This window comes from Triticum aestivum, chromosome 6B (genome assembly GCF_018294505.1).
Source record: "Triticum aestivum cultivar Chinese Spring chromosome 6B, IWGSC CS RefSeq v2.1, whole genome shotgun sequence".
Classification (NCBI taxonomy): Eukaryota; Viridiplantae; Streptophyta; class Magnoliopsida; order Poales; family Poaceae; genus Triticum; species Triticum aestivum.
The window spans coordinates 376,240,321-376,254,626 of record NC_057810.1 but is presented as its reverse complement, the minus strand read 5'-3'; the positions used below and the strand labels follow the sequence as shown (position 1 = coordinate 376,254,626).

General features: G+C 43.2%; 1 long non-coding RNA gene across 42 annotated transcripts; it reads left to right on the top strand.

Moving 5' to 3' along the window:
• The first annotated feature begins 5,903 nt into the window (after window positions 1-5,903).
• LOC123137201 (uncharacterized) lies at window positions 5,904-13,862 on the top strand. Of its 42 annotated transcripts, none has more exons than XR_006467888.1 (10): window positions 5,904-6,551; window positions 6,702-6,736; window positions 6,847-6,908; window positions 7,552-7,697; window positions 7,783-7,879; window positions 7,985-9,318; window positions 9,782-11,710; window positions 12,054-12,143; window positions 12,383-12,469; window positions 13,503-13,861. It is a non-coding gene; the product is annotated as an uncharacterized lncRNA (long non-coding RNA). The 42 variants fall into 42 exon arrangements; XR_006467880.1 differs by having other exon boundaries at window positions 12,376-12,469; XR_006467891.1 differs by lacking the exon at window positions 13,503-13,861 and having other exon boundaries at window positions 5,907-6,551; window positions 9,782-10,118; window positions 11,576-11,710; window positions 12,376-12,699.
• Window positions 13,863-14,306: the final 444 nt, after the last annotated feature.

Here is a 14,306-nt window from a genome sequence, read left to right as displayed (position 1 = left end):
CGGAGGCATTCATATAGAGTCATATCTTGTTCTAGTTTCGAGTTGTAATTCTTATGTTGTAATCAATAGAAGTGTGATGATCATCATTATTAGAGCATTGCCCAAAGAAAAAAAGAACAAAAAGAAGAAAGGCCAAAAGAAAGAAAAAAAGAAAGGCCCAAAAAAGGAAAAAAAGAAAAAATAATAAATAAATAATTAATAAATAAAAAGGGTAATGTTACTATCTCTTTTTCCACACTTGTGCTTCAAAGTAGCACCTTGTTCTTCATGTAGTGAGTCTCATATATTGTGCTTCAAAGTAGCACCATGTTTTTCATATAGTGAGTCTCATAAGTTGTCTTTTTCATACTAGTGGGAATTTTTCATTATAGAACTTGGCTTGTATATTCCTACGATGGGCTTCCTCAAATGCCCTAGGTCTTCGTGAGCAAGCAAGTTGGATGCACACCCACTAGTTTTCTTTTGTTGAGCATTCATTTTTAGCTCTAGTGCATCCGTTGCATGGCAATCCCTACTCCTCATATTGACATCAATTAATGGGCATCTCCATAGCCTGTTGATTATCCTCGTCAATGTGAGACTTTCTCTTTTTTGTCTTCTCCACACAATCCCCATCATCATATTCTATTCCACCCATAGTGCTATATCCATGGCTCACGCTCATGTATTGCGTGAAGGTTGAAAAAGTCTGAGATTATTTAAGTATGAAACAATTGCTTGGCTTGTCATCGGGGGTATAGAAGTTGGGAACATCTTTGTGTGACGAAAATGAAGCATAGCCTAACTATATGATTTTGTAGGGATGAACTTTCTTTTGCCATGTTATTTTGAGAAGACATGATTACTTTGATTAGTATGCTTGAAGTGTTACTATTTCTTTTATCAATATAAACTTTTATTTTGTATTCATTTGGATCTGAACATTCATGCCACAATAAAGAAAATTACATTATGAATTATGCTAGGTAGCATTCCACATCAAAAATTTCTTTTTTATCATTTACCTACTCAAGGACGAGCAGGAATTAAGCTTGGGGATGCTTGATACATCTCCAACGTATCTATAATTTTTTATTGTTCCATGCTATTATATTACCCCTTTTTGGATGTTTATGGGCTTTATTTTACACATTTATATCATTTTTGGGACTAACCTACTAACTGGAGGCCTAGCCCATATTGCTGTTTTTTGCCTATTTCAGTATTTCGAAGAAAAGGAGTATCAAACGGAGTCCAAACGGAATGAAACCTTCGGGAGCATGATTTTTGGAACGAACGTGATCCGGAGAGCTTGGAGTGCAAGTCAAGAAGCTTCCGAGGGCCCCACGAGATAGGGGGCCGTGCCCCCCCTGTAGGGCGCGCTCCCTTGTCTCGTGGGCCCCTCGGGCGGCCACGGACGTACTTCTTCCTACTATATATACCTACGTACCCCGAAAACATCCAGGAGCACCACGAAACACAATTTCCACCGCCATAACCTTCTGTATCCGCGAGATCTCATCTTGGAGCTTCGCCGACACTCTGCCGGAGGGGGAATCAACCACGGAGGGCTTCTACATCAACATCCTTGCCCCTCCGATGAGTTGTGAGTAGTTTACCACAGACCTACGGGTCCATAGTTATTAGCTAGATGGCTTCTTCTCTCTTTTTGGATCTCAATACAATGTTCTCCCCCTCTCTTGTGGAGATCTATTCAATGTAAACTCTTTTTGCGGTGTGTTTGTCGAGATCCGATGAATTGTGGGTTTATGATCAAGTTTATCTATGAATAATATTTGAATCTTTTCTGAATTCGTTTATGTATGATTGAGTTATCTTTGCAAGTCTCTTCGAATTATCAGTTTGGTTTGGCCGACTAGATTTGTTTTTCTTGCCATGGGAGAAGTGCTTAGCTCTGGGTTCAATCTTGCGGTGTTCTTACCCAGTGACAGAAAGGGTTGCAAGGCACGTATTGTATTGTTGCCATCGAGGATAACAAGATGGGGTTTATATCATATTGCATGAGTTTATCCCTCTAGATCATGTCATCTTGCTTAATGCGTTGCTTTGTTCTTATGAACTTAATACTCTAGATGCAGGCAGGAGTCGGTCGATGTGTGGAGTAATAGTAGTAGATGCAGGCAGGAATCAGTGTACTTGTTATGGACGTGATGCCTATATACATGATCATGCCTAGATAATCTCATAACTATGCGCTTTTCTATCAATTGATCGACAGTAATTTGTTCACCCACCGTAATACTTATGCTATCTTGAGAGAAGCCTCTAGTGAAACCTATGGCCCCCGGGTCTATCTCTTATCATATTTGCTTTCAATCTACCTTTATTTGCATCTTTACTTTTTGCATCTATATTATAAAATACAAAAAATATATCTATCTTATCATACTATCTCTATTAGATCTCACTTTCGCAAGTGGCCGTGAAGGGATTGACAACCCCTTTATTGCATTGGTTGCGAGTTCTCAGTTTGTTTGTGTAGGTGCGTGGGACTTTTGAGGAGCCTCCTACTGGATTGATACCTTGGTTCTCACGGCCTAGTGCTCCCTCCCCCGCGTCTCGCGAGCAGGGGCTGGGCACGGTGTTGCACTCAGGGCAAACACGGCAACGTTGTCACAATGGCTGCCGATCCGCCCGCACGCACACCTCGCCAAGGCCTTGGTGTCCGGATCCTCGCGTGATGCTCCTGAGCGAGCCAACAAGCAAGTGTGATTCTCGGCCCTCGGCTTTGGGAGCATCCACCTAGTGGCCTTGGCGGGCATCATGACCCATCATACCAGTGACGATGGACCCTTGCTTGGGAGCTCGGGCATGGGATGGGCGGCCGGAAAGGATGGCTGGAGAAAGAGTAGCCACGACTTGGTTGGCTTGTTCCTGGAGGAACCTCATGACAATTGCTGCCTGCACCTACGGGAGGTGTGACACCTGGCGGAGGCATCTCTGGAGGCCCTGAAACCCCGTGAGTCCTCCAGGAATCTCGCGAGGTGTAGGTCTCTTGAGACCCTGGAGCGGTCCAACCCCAGAGGAAGGGGGCCTCCCCGGGACCCTAGGGGCGTACTCGGAGTTAAGGCTCCATGAGGGCCACGCTCCTGCGATGGAGGGACCCGCCAAGCTTCACAAGCACATCAAGCTAAGTTATCCTAATTGCGTCAGACAGGAACCCTTCAATTAACAGCTACGCGGATACTAGGAAAAGCGCAATAAACGATAATATAAAGACGCAAGTGCCACAGTTTATTACATGCCCCGCGGGGCCCTTCATGGTTTTGGTGCAGGAAACAAAAACAAACAAAAGGAGCAGCCTCGCGAGGGCCGATGTTCCCAAGGCCCAGCTCTGGTGATGCATGTGATCAGTCGAGTCCTCCTCCTCTTGACAGGGGCCCGGCGGCGTGGTGCCTCACCCTCCTCCTTGGTCCGGGCATGGCGGCTCTCCATAGTAGTCATCACTTATGCTCTCCTGGGGGAGGCATCGCCGCTATTGGAGGTGTCGCGGCTGTTGCCAAGGCCAAGTTCACCGTGGAGGGCGCCACCGCTGCGATGACCGTCGTCGGAGAAATGCTAGCTTTCGTGGTCGTGGCCTTTCGGGCAGCACCCCAAGAGCCGGCCGTCTTCCCCAAAGACCTTGTCGAAAAACGTCGCCGCTCCATCGTACTTGAAATGGAGGGTACGCCTCCCCAGCAGGCCGCGGGCGCGGGTGAAGGTCTGCCACCCGCGGTTCAGGAGCATGTTGCCAGCGGGGTTGACATTGACCTCCACCCACGAGGCCTTGCTGCAAAACCCCTTGGCCTACAGCCACAAGCCATCAGGCCATCTGGCCGGAAGCTCTTCCGCGAAGAAGCATGGGAGGTGGATCTAGTGGCCCTCCGGCCTCTCCACCCACACCACAAACTCCCGGGCCATGTCGGTCGTGTGGGATCACAGGCGCGGTGGTCGGGCAGCCACCACACGTCCTCCGCCTCGACCACGTCCACTTCGGCTTCCGCCGCCGACCCCACGGGAGGTACCCTTTCCGCGATCGCCAGAGGCCGTGCGGACCCCCATGGGTGCACGCCCGCGCTCCTAGGAAGCCGCCGCCGGTGTCACGACAGACTTGCGGGGATGGCCGCGCCCCCTTGGGCCTGCGGAGCCCTGAATCCGACAACATTGATGAGCAAAACATACTTGTGTCAATCATATTCCATGGTATGCAAACAACAAGATATAGATAAAGTTACCATATTGATCAAAGTGTTGATCGTAGGACAACATTGAAAATGTTGTTAGATGAAAAAACGATATGTTCTTCGCATGCAGGAAAAATGAAGAGATTGTTGTAAGGAGTTACATCAATACAAGATCATTACAAGTAGTACATTGATAAAATATTCATCGGTGCCCCATGCGATTTTTAAATTTCAATTAAATGATTTAAGGTGGAACAGTAAGTTGGAATTTTTCAAAAAAGTTGATGATGCAGAGCATCCTACGGTCATCCCCAAGGAACTACCTTCGTCTCCCCAAGTGCCAAGTGGACCGATGACACGAGCACGTGCAAGAGCTATCGATGTCGAGGTAACATCTCTCCTTAATGAACTTCCATGTGATCTACGTGAAACATGACTACAACCTCTGTCTCGAATATTATGTGTGCTTAGGTACGAGGAAGATCACCCCAGAGATGCTCGGAATGAAGACCAAGTCATCAGGTACACCAACAAGGGAGCATCACTGAAGGAAGCACTAAAATGCTACAACGACTGGACATCTAGCTCCTGGCATGGAGATTCGATGCCTAGAGGCCACAGTTAGAGAAACAGACCAACAACTGAAGTGCTACAGGACCCAAACATCCGGCCCCCACACGGACATCTGGCCCAACCAGCCCAGACATCTAGCCCCACCCAGATATCCGTCCTGACGTATCTAGAGAGCAACATAAGTTCGGCCAAGACGACCCAGACATCCCGCTCTTCGTGAGCCGCCGGACACGACATCTGCCTGTGCGCAGAGATAGGCCAAAGGCCCATGTATCCCTCTAATCTTGCCCCACTTGTACTAGCACTATAAATTGACTACCCCCTTCTCCTTCTAGGGTTAACAAAGGTTAAAGCTTATTTGAGATAGATCCTTGTTCACCCACTTACCACTCCCATGGAGTTGAAGACCTCCGTGTGATAAGATGCCCCAAGTGGACTCAAGACCCCTTCATGGGAAGATCCTTCTAGGATTCAAGACCTCTTTCTTTCAAGGATTGGGATGAACTAGTTAGCCCATGTATCCTCTTGTGTTGACTTTGCATCCTTGTATCTCCTCTTTGGGTACGTGGATTTAGTATATGTGTGACTGGATTTTTTCTACACTACAAAAAAGACACATCCGTAATAGTATGGCCCGAACGAAAACTTTTTCTGTCATGGTTATGACACTTCTATGATGATAATTGTGACAAAAACACGTATCATCGTAGATGTGGTGGGCTCCTACTTATGTGACAAAAAATCATGACAAAAATGGGCTTTTCATCCTGGGATGGCCGGAGACACACCTGCAATGACATTCTTTGGGCCATCCATGATATAGAAAATCGTGGTAGAAACGAGGGCGAGGAAAATTTCGAGGAGTTCCTGTAGCGACCCGGCCTCAAATGGTCAAGCCCCTATTTATCTGTGCCATCCCTTGATCAGTATGCTGCCACACACACTACATCAATGTATTTTTTTTTACGGACACACTACATCAATGTATATATCAAAATGCAATCACATATTTAAAACAATACAGAGGCTAGCCAACTCGCTCCCACGGTGATCCCTCGATGTCATGCATTCGCGACTGTCAGATCGTCCTCGTTCTTGGCCTGAGCCGTCACCTGTTGGTAAGTTTTTTTTAGAGTATGACTGGTGGGCTCACTTCTGGAAACGTAGCGCAGGTGCGAAAGGATTTTGGCCAATCCTCTCCTCGCGCGCGGCGTGCTTCCAATGGGTCGTCGAACCCTAGACCCCTTTCCCCAATCCCACGACCGCCTCCATCCTCTCGTGCTCCACCCCGAGCGTGCCCGGGCTCCGCCTCCTCCTCCACCATCCCTTCTCTTCTCAATCTTCCTCCTGTCGCAGCCGCCTCCTGTTCTCCCTCTCTTCCTCCTCCTCGCCCCAGGCGACCCCTCTCGCGCTGCTCATCTCCACCTCATATGTGGCATCTTCACTGCCGCCATAGATCGAGGAGGACGGCGTGATGACGACCATGATGCATCGGACATCCCGATCGATGACACCATGGAAGCCATGAGAGCTGGCCGAGGAAAAGGGGGCAGGGCCATAGGCCATGAAGGGCACGGCGGCTGTGGGCGGAAGCAGCATGGGTTGAAGGAGCAGCGGATGTGGGCGGGGTCGGAGGTTGGGGGAGACTCGTCGGCTGGGCGACAGCGAGTGCCGGTGAGTGCTAGCATGTGTCTCCAGAAGCGTCCTCTCCTACAAGGCAGGCAAGGCTGACGTCGTCGCCCTCGCAAGTCCTCCTCCCATCCCTTTTGCTCCCCCTCCCCTGCCTCCTCACCTTGCCTTTGAGTCGGACGCAATGTAAGACAGCCCGCAAGCAAGCTCAAGCTGGAGGCGATGAAATCCCTCTCTTGTGCCAGAATCTAACTTCATATTTGTGAAGTGTTCTTTTGCTTCTATGTACTGTACCATGGTTGTGCTCTGACCAGATCGTTCCCACTTGTTTTGCAGGTTCTACGATCTATTGCATCTCCGTTCTCGTTAAGGTTAGCTGCTCTATTTCCTAGGTACACATGTATTATCGTTTATGTGGGTGCTATCATGGTGCTTGGTCTGCTGATCATTTTAATGTTCTGGATCTGGGGTGTGGCTGCAGGAGAGGGGAGGCGGCCAATGACAGGGAGAAGGATCAGGCCGTCGAGGAGTGCAAGCAGAAGAGTAAGATGTGTATTTTTTATTGCCTCAAATGATTCAGATTAAGAGTGACAACATCTACGTGTTTGGTTGGGTGGAAAAGTCCCGCTTCCGATTACAGCACTTTCATAAGACAGTAGAAGTCGTTTGGTTCAGCCCTCCTGTTTTCTGTTACGATGCTATCCAATACAGCGCTTCACTTCTATGAAAACGTCTGATCATGGCTGGATACGGAATCATGTCCGCTACGTATTCGCTCGTGTCAGAACCAAACAAAACATGTATTCGGGAAGATATATCGGAAGCAGCGCTTCCCGATACTGAAAATCAAAAACGATACCAGCGTGGAACCAAACGTATCCTATGTTTAAAGGTGAAAGGGTCAGTTTCTTGCTCTGTAGCCAGTCTTCAGTTACACATCACATGTGTCTATTTGACATCTACTTGTTTTCTGTATATATGTCTTCCATTCCATGTATCCTTGGGTGCTTATCTAAAGTTTGTATGTAACTACTTTATGACGCTTGACAGATCACCCCGAAGAATAATTCTGCAAAACAATTATTAGTCCTAACGGCTTTTGTATTTTAAGCTGTACAGTTCATAACATATCATTTGGAACGGATGGAATACATGTCTCAGTTAACTTGATTGATTTGTTTGTCAGATAAATAGCACGGAGAACATATAAGTGCTCTATGTGTGTCTAAGGGCTCCAAGAGATGCAGTCATAGACAGTGACTGGTCCCTGAAGTTTGGGACGTTAAGGATAAAAGCAAGCAGTTTTCAGAAACTTTTAGTTGTGGCTCATGGGTAAATTTTGAAACACAAATTTCTTAACTTGTCAAATGTAGCAGAAATAATTAAGATTTAATCACCGCTACTTCCTGAAATGCAGGTTGCAGCAACTGGGAAACCATTGACAAATGTGGTCTCAGTTGGAGTTGGTGGTAGCTTCCTTGGACCTCTGTTTGTGCATGCAGCTCTCCAGATTGGTAAACATTTATTTTATCTACACTTTCTCTAGGTTTTCTAAACTAAGAATATATTTATTGCCAGATTTTGATCTGATATGCCTTTAAAATGTTACTAATTTTCAGACCAGAAAGCAGAAGAGTCCGCCAAAGGCTGGCAACTGAGATTGTAAGCGTGTACTTAGGGTATGTTTTTGTATTTCTTTCGCTGACACCTGTTACATGTTCTTCTCGCACTTCCTATGGATGATCAAAAATATTAAATGTGAGTAAGTAGAGGCTTCCTTTTTGTCTTTCTGCACCATTCATGCAACCCTAACCAGGAATTATTTCATTATTGGAGTCTTTCATTGTATATATAACTATATATTGATGCAAGGTGGGAGAAGAAGGAGGTGGCTGGCCTTTATTGTGTTTTGGTGTGGTGCTCTCCTATTTAATGGTAGATATGATGTATAGGTTCAAGCATGTGATTTTTCTTTCAGTGCATATTTGTGCTTTACGATGTTTGATGCATACATAGTTGAACCTCTTACTCCATGTAATACTTTGCCAAAGAAGAATTTATTAATGTTGGTGTTTTTTCTCTTTTCAGATTTTAGCCTGGGTGCATAAACATACATGCCGCACATTATATTCAAATTTCAGTGCAAGATTAAACTAGGGATAAATCATTATGGAAGGGAAATGAATGAATAACAAACTGTATAGATTTATTATCATATCATTTATTTTTGATTGCATGATCTTAATTGCTCATCTCTGAAAATATTTTAGGCTCTTGCTCTTGGAATATTAGACTGACGTGGTGTTGCTTTATGAATAAATGGCGTGCTAACTTACTGGTTTGATTTAGGTGTGTAGGCAGAGGAAACAAAAGAATGATACTCCCAGGTTTAGGCATGCACATGGTCACTGATCACAAAGTAGGTAGGAACATGTGCAGTATTGTGATTTTCAGCAAGAGGAAGAGAAACATAGTTAATTGTACGGATTTTAAGCTACACTATGTGATGTTGCTCTATTATAAAGGCCTTGCTTAACTGCTTGGTTTGCAACATGTATTGCATTTCCAGGGATTATCCTTTTGCTTATTTAGTATTTCCTATGTTCTGTGAAGATTAATTTTGGCCCATACAGTTTCCGGTGACTAGAAGTCTGAAACTGAAGACAGGGCATATTGTTTTGGTTATGAGTGGTTGGAGATATTGTGGCTTGATGTCCCTAGAGTTGTCAGACGCTTCCAAGATCGGTGAGCCTGATTTCTTCTGCAATTCTTCCACCACAGTACATGAAAAGGAATATGTTCTACCTATTGGCACCATTTCTTGTGGAGGATTGGTGCTTCCCCTTTATTTTTTCACACTTTGGTGTCCTTGAGTTCAGAATAGATTCACCTTTGTTCTGATTCTGCGCACACGTCGAGCGACGGTGAGCACATTGGACGGCAACACACCCAGGTGAGATTCACCCGTTCTTTCTCTCCCCATGCCGCCTCCTCCCTTCGGCCCCGATTCATCGGCGCGTGCAGACACCTTTCCTTCTTTGACTTCTCCCCTCTTTTTCGTAAAAGCAAAAAGAAGCAGGAGCAAAACAAAAGTGAGCACCATAGAAAGGATGATTATAAATTATTGCAATCGTTGTTTCCAATATGTCACATTACGGGTTCTTGTTGATCTTTGTTGGTTAAAATATGCGTTGTTGTGACCTTGAGAACATTTTTTTATCTTATTACTGCAGTTTTGGTTTTTCACTCAAACATACAGTAGTTAGAGTTGTTAATCCATACATAGTCGTATTTGTAGGTTGATGTTATCATATCTTTCATTCAATATCTTGTGCAAAGTTACATGCGTATTTTGCTTTCTTTAGGCCGTACATCCGGTTGATTTCTGGACCCATATTTTAATGGTTCTCTTGCAGGTGATGTGAAGGCTAGCTACTATGATCAAGGAAATAACATGTATCTGTGTGGTTTGTTCCTACCGTTGATCGGCCATTGCTGCGTTTAAGGTATGTTGTGCCCGATGCTACTTAATGCTATATAAAACCTATAGTTGTACATAAAACGCCTTGATATGCAAATAACCTAGTTAAAATAAATGGTTGCGCCATCTAGGATAGTCTATATTTGTATTTCATTCAGTTATCTCATATTTCCAGTAAAAAAACTCTTCGCTTTGGGGTTTTGGAATAATCTTCAGGAAGTTGGGGACGAGTTAGTAGAACTTATGGAAATGTCGATACTGTAGCTCAAAGTGTAAGTTTTTATGTCCTTCTATGCATTTATCGATACTCTAGCCTGTTGGCTGACTGTCCCTTACTTATCCAAAAACACTGAGTTCTGCTACTTACCCAACCAGATGTTAAATATTTCAAAATGCGTCTTTATATTGTCATTGTATCGTAGTTGCTTCTCCTGATGTGTTTTTGTTTTACACCAGCATATATTTGGTCCAGAGATATTCAATTGTTTGTCTGATAAGATAATATTTTACTTCTTTATGGAGCACTCTTATGGCAAGCACATTTTTTTGAATGAACTGCTGGTTGGTTTTTTTCTCCATAAATACGATAAATTATCATATCATATGAAATGTTAAGATATACTGAAAATATGCCTTGTATGATGGTGGTCTGGCATTTTAGAATTGTTTTGGGCAATGCATGTTTGTATGCATTTTTCTTTTGGCCCTTGAAGGCTTCCATGGTACGCATAACATCTTTAATAGTTTGCAATTGCGATAAAAAATGATGTGCTCGTATCTTTAGTTTTTATTACACGTGGAGATAATGCCACAACTCTTGCTGGAATTATACTGTCAACTTATGCTAAATTTTTTCTGTCACACGTGACAATTGCTACATCTATTATGTTCTGTCACCGTTTTTACCTTCGTCAATCTCATGCAAAAAATGATAGACGAGTAAGTGTTAGTCAATGACTAACAATAGTCCAATTTTTAAATATTTGTTGAAGTGTAGCTTCTAACTTTATAACATGTGGATACTTTATTTGAGTTTATAATATCCTGTTTTTTGCCTCATAGTTTAGTTTGAATAAAAACAACAAATAGTTTCTATCTCCATGGTTTTCCAGTTTGGTGATTGTTCTCTCCATACAGAGGCATTAATAGCTAATAATACACTTTGTACTTCTCCGGTCCAATAGAAGTTGGCGCTGAAGCTAGCAGCAGACTCTGTAGATGTCAAAACAACTTGTACTTTTGTGAACTGCGGGGGGTGGTTATAAACAGTAGTTATTTTCTATGAGGATAAGATGCACAGATGTACATCCTGTTGGTGTGATGTGGGGATTTTAGTTTAGAAGAGACTGAGACCTTGTTACTGAATAGCAGTTCACAGGTGGGCACACCATTCGATCAATTATGCGGGGTTGAGGGTTTATCATGAATATTTTGGCTGGTACAGCTCTCAAACACACAGCAGAGTTGATTTAGGCCCAGTTACTCTTAAATTATTGAACGTGAAAGCATTTGAAAATCACCCTATCCATGAAGTAGTACCAAGCGTGTTTACTAAAATAGGAGTGCATGTGATTTCTTGTGTTCTTATCTGCAGCAGAAGTGGTAATAGGTGTGGTTTTCCTCTATATGTCTTGACAGAATATTAGTATTCTATACTATTTGTTATGCAGTTATTCTTTTTTTTTCATGGCGAATGGGCAAATGAAGTCTGAATCTAACATCTATACAGACAATCGCTACTGTTTGCATGTTCTTAGCTGGAAAAGTCGAAGAAACACCTAGGCCTTTGAAGGATGTCATCCTGGTTTCTTACGAGCTTATTCATAAAAAGGATCCTGCTGCTGGTCAGAAAATCAAGCAGAGGGTAATGTAATGGAACCAATTGGATGCTTCTTTTTCTATGGATTGTTCTTTGGTGAACCTTTTTCCCTTTACAAAAGTTGTAGCATGACCTAATTTCACCCTATTAATCTTGTTATTCTCATACAATAACAGAAAATAACTTCAGAAATATAGCCAGTAGAAGGCTAGCTATTTCTATCAGAATCCTAACCTTTTCTCATCAATATATCATTTATTTTGGAATTGTTTTGATTGCATCATCATCTGCTGAAAAGCTTACGAGACTGATAATGATATAGAATAAAACTATATTCTAACCTACGAGGAGGCTGGGCACGTCTTCTAACCCGCAGCAGACTGTATAGGCAGCGGGAGCGCCGGTCCCGTTGCCGGTCCAGACCATGGGCGCAGCTTGGTCGAGCTATAACGAGTGCATCTGATTCCAACTCATCAAGGTGAGCTCCCTCTTTTATTCTTCTCAGGCAATGAGGCGTCATTGTAGGCCCAATCTTTTTGTTTGTTGCATTGAAAAGTGTTGTCATGTTGTGGAAAGGCAACATGTGCTTGATATGTGGAGTTGGTGTTGAGCCTGGCAGTAGTAGAGAGGGAAGGCACCCATCTCACTTGATCTTGAGAGTTGATTCATATCTTTTTTTCTTGACCTGATTGAGTTCCTGTATATGCAAGGATAAAGAATAAGGGGCATTGTCGTGGTTGTTGCTGAAGGTGATGGTCAGGAGCTGATTGCCGGGACTGATGACAAGAACGGAGAGCAGGATGAGTATGTCAACATGCTGTTCCTTGACATTGGCCTTCTTTTATAAAGTTCACATGCAACTCTCCTCCATGGTTAGAAAAAAACTAATTTAAACATTTTGTTTCTTTGATGGTTATTCATTTCTCTTACCGTTGTTGTATCAAAACAATTGTATTTGTTGATGGCCACTTGGGCTCATTTTCGAGGAGAATGAGATGTGGAATAAACTACTCTGAAATGGTTGGTTCCCTTCAGACAGTTTATTAGCTAAATAATTTTGGCTGCTGTTGCACATGATACAGTTGTGCTCTGTTGTTGCCATCTTGCATTTTATGTGAGCTTAAACAGACAATCAATTAAACTTTTACTAAGTTCTACCGTATGTATTTGCTCAAACACAGTTACTGAAAAAATGCAAATATTTTTAGCAAGTGCATGGTTTTAAATGGGACTCGATGCCATTTAGCGCAATGGGCAGTGTTATACAAATATAATTTTTTGGTGCAACTGTTATACACTTTTTGTTCAAACTTGGATTTCACAATTTGATAGACATTTTCAAAAGAGTATGGTTTAATATATGGGCTTTCTACAACGAGTACTGAATTGTCCTTGCAAAATGAAACTATTTTCATCGACAACATGGCTTTAGCGGGTCTTTGCACCATTTGGCGCAATGGATAAGAAATCGCACTGGTCGGCGGCTGAGGAAACGCCTCTGTCACCCAGCTGAGGAACCGAGAAAGAAAGGAAGGGGATAGACAGTCTTCACTGGATCCGCCCCCTGCCTCTTCATATTCATCTCCTCACGGGCCACAGGCATCACGCTACGTGGGCTAGGCTAAATAACATATGGGCTATCCTAATACCTATTGATCCCTATGTCTCCGTATATGCACAACAAAGACATGTTTTTTCTTAGGTTTCTTATCTTTTTCCCTCTTTTTTTTGCAGGTATGGGCTATCCTAATACCTCCTAATCTCTATATCTCCGTATATGCACAACAAAGACATGTTTTTTTCTTAGGTTTCTTATCTTTTTTCTTTTTTTTTGCAGGAAAAAGATGCACGACCAGGTTTCTCATCATGATAACCATGTTTCTAAACTTGCTAAAAAAATACAACCACGCCAACTGTACTCTCTCATCATAGTGGCCATATTTTCAAATTGAACATATTCGTATTATGCAAAGTTTCCCTTTTCCCAGCCTATTATTTAACAATGTAATAAACATGTTTAAAAAATAGCATGATTTAGTTGAAGGTTCTTGCAGCATGAAACTATTTTCATCAACAGCTTGTCTTCAGCAGGTCTCTGTGCCATTTGACGCAACGGGTCAACTAGTATAAATAATGTAAAACTATATATACCTCGTAAGTTTCAGCGGAAACAATCAAACGGGTGTGGAGTCCTGATATGTCTCCAACGTATCTATAATTTTTTTATTGTTCCATGCTATTATATTATCATTCTTGGATGTTTAAAATCATTTTATAGCAATTTTATATCTTTTTTGGACTAACCTATTGACATAGTGCCCAGTGCCAGATGTTGTTTTTTGCTCGTTTTTTATTTCACAGAAAATCAATACCAAATGGAGTCTAAACGCAGCGAAACTTTTTTGAGATTTTTTCTGGGCCAGAAGACACAAGATGGGCCAAAGAAGTACCAGAGGGGTGCCCCGAGGGGGCACAACCCACCTGGGCGTGCCCTGGTGGGTTGTGCCCACCTCGGTGGCCTCCCACACCGCCTCTTTGCTTTATAAATACCCCAATATTCCAGAAACCCTAGGGGAATCGACGAAAAACAATTCCAGCGGTCGCAAGTTCCAGAAACCACAGATCCAAGCTAGACACCATC